The sequence below is a fragment of the Priapulus caudatus genome, unplaced genomic scaffold (genome assembly GCF_000485595.1).
Source record: "Priapulus caudatus unplaced genomic scaffold, Priapulus_caudatus-5.0.1 Scaffold99, whole genome shotgun sequence".
NCBI classification, from domain to species: domain Eukaryota; kingdom Metazoa; phylum Priapulida; class Priapulimorpha; order Priapulimorphida; family Priapulidae; genus Priapulus; species Priapulus caudatus.
In genome coordinates, this window is record NW_014577160.1 from 348,784 (window position 1) to 351,591 (window position 2,808).

Sequence of the window (2,808 nt, forward strand, 5' to 3'; positions counted from 1 at the left end):
TTTGGTTGGCGATTCAAGCAATAATGTTAATCCCTCAACCGCGCCTCTCCTTGGCCGCCACTTTGCCCGCGTCTCTCCCCGCCTTTCACCCTGGCTTTTCACCCTCTCTCTTTCTCCCTCTCCCCCTCTTTCCCTGCCGCGTTGTCCGCGTCTCTCCCTGGCTCTCACCATCTCCCTCTCTCCCGCCCTCTCCCTCGCCCTCACCCTCTCCCCCGCCCTCACCCTCTCCCCCGCCCTCACCCTCTCTTTCCCTCTTCCTCCTCCCGCCTGCCGCGTCGCCCGCGCCTCTCCCTGGCTTTTTCCCTTTCCCTCTCCCTCGCCTTCTTTCCCACCCTCTTCCCCATCCTCTCCCCCGCCCTCAACCCCCTCGCCCTCTCCCTCCCTCTCCCTCTCCCCTGCCGCCTCTCCCCTGCCGGCTCTCCTTCTGCCGCGTCGCCCGCTCCTCTCTCTCGCGCCCCCTCTCTCTCTTCCTCCTCACCCTCTTTCTCTCTTCCTCTCCCTCCCCCCGCCTGCCGCCTCGCCCTCTCCCTCTCCCTCCTCCCGCCTGCCGCCTCACTCTCCCTCTCTCTACTCCCGCCGGCCGCGTCGCCCGCGCCTCACCCTCGCCCTCTCTCTCTCCTCTCTCCTCTTTCTCTCTCCCTCTCCCTCTCCCTCCCCCCGCTGCCGCGTTGACCGCGCCTCACCCTCGTCCTCTCTCTCCTCTTTCTCTCTCCCTCTCCCTCTCCCTCTCCCTCCCCCCGCCTGCCGCGTTGCCCGCGCCTCTCCCTCGCCGCTAGCGTCACAATAGCCGGGGTTACCACGAAGATTTAACGGTCATCATTGGCCGGGATAAGCATTCACAGACAGGTGACCGATTAACATGAGAATAACTCTCGACGTGTTCTCCATTCACTACAGCTTAACGTAACAGCGTGCGAGCGCGCGGGCGACGGCTTTGTCGCGACGCCACGAGTGGAGCGTGAGCGTGTCCAACTGAGATGAATAATATGCTTACAATACGAGCAGAATGTGTCAGTCAATCCGTCCGTGACGGAGTGCTGTGGAAAGAGAGGCAGCGAGAAAGGCAGAGAAAGGCAGAGAGAGCGATGGAGAGATGAAGATACAGAGAATAGCAGAGAGGGAGAGAGGCAGAGAGGGAGAATGAGAGACAGACAATGGAGTGAGAGAGAGAGACAACGCGAGAGAGAGAGAGAGAAGGAGAGAGAGAGAGAGAGAGAGAGCGGGAGAGAAAGAAAGCGAGAGAGAGAGAGAGAGAGAGCGGGAGAGAAAGAAAGCGAGAGAGAGAGAGAGAGAGCGCGCGGGAGAGAAAGAAAGCGAGAGAGAGAGACATGTACAGACAGAGGGAGAGAGAGAGAGAGGGAGAGAGCGAGAGCGAAAGAAAGAACGGGCGAGATAGGAGTGAGAGGGGCGAAGGAGAAAGAGCCGCATTGCTTCGATAGCCATCTCTCTGTTTGCAGCTTATTAATTTGGCATGAATAGTTTGTGAGTCAGTCATTTGTCCCTCCCCCATATCGCGCTCTCCCCCCCCCCTCTCTCTCTCTCTCTCCCTCTCTCTCTCGCGCGCGCTCTCTCGCTCTCTTTCTCTCTCTCTCTCTCTCACTCTGTCTGGCGCTCTTTCTCTCTTCCCCCCCTGTCTCTCGCTCTCGCTTTCTCGCGCGCTTTCTCTACTTTTCTCTTAGAAGTATGTGTATCTGTATGTCTCTCTTTCCCTCGCTATTCCTTCTACCTCTCTGTCACTCACGCTATTTCTCTCTCTCTCTCTCTATCTCTCTCTGTCTCTCTCTGTGGCTCTCTCTCTCTCTCACACACTCTCTATCTGTCTCTCTATCTCTCTCTCTCTCTCTCTCTTTCTCTACGCGTGTCTCCCCGTCTCTATCCCTCCTCCTTCTTCTCTGCCACTCATACTACTCTTTCTTTATTCCCCGTCTTTCTCTCCTCCTATATCTCATCCTCCTCTCTCCTTCTCCCTCTATCTCCCCCTGTCTCGCTCTCTTTCCCTCCCGATATGAGCATCAGCAGAGAGCGATTTGCTGATGTCAGACTGACAGCATCGGATCAGCTTTCACATGCAATGAGCTATTGTCAGGTCACGTGACAGCTGTCGCGAGCGGCCCGTCGCCAGGGCACGTGACTGTGACATCCAATAAGCGAGCCGGATAATGCGACGATGGCAATAAATATATATATATCGCGACTAATCTTGATATATCATGCGTGTGTGTGGTGGTGGTGGGAGAGGGGACGGTGTCGGTGACAGAGCGTGTAGAGAGAGACGGCGGGCTACGTAATGTGATGATCGGCTTATATTAACAGCTTAGCTTACGTAATGCGCATATATTCCCTGTTAAATAGCGCATTCATACGCGTCTGTACGTAGTAGCTCCCTGGAATAGCTCGGATCTCACGTGTGCGCTACGGTGCACGTGTTCTGTCTTAGCCGATGAGCCGATACTGCTTCTGATCGGCTTGGTGGGTGCGTGGGATCGAAATAGGATCAAATAGACGATATATATACAAGGAATCTATAGAGAATGGGACAAAGATGATTATATGTTTATAATTTTCTATATAAGTCTATCATTATTATATATATATATATATATATATATATATATATATATATATATATATATATATATATATATATATATATATATCTTTATTATAAAGATATATAAGATATATCTTTATTATATATTTATCATATGATTACGCTGCCATGCGTACGGAACACGAGAATTCAGTCGTGTGGTATTATGGTTCTAGATTATCTATTCTCCGTGTGAAAATGTTGCTGTGACCGGCAGT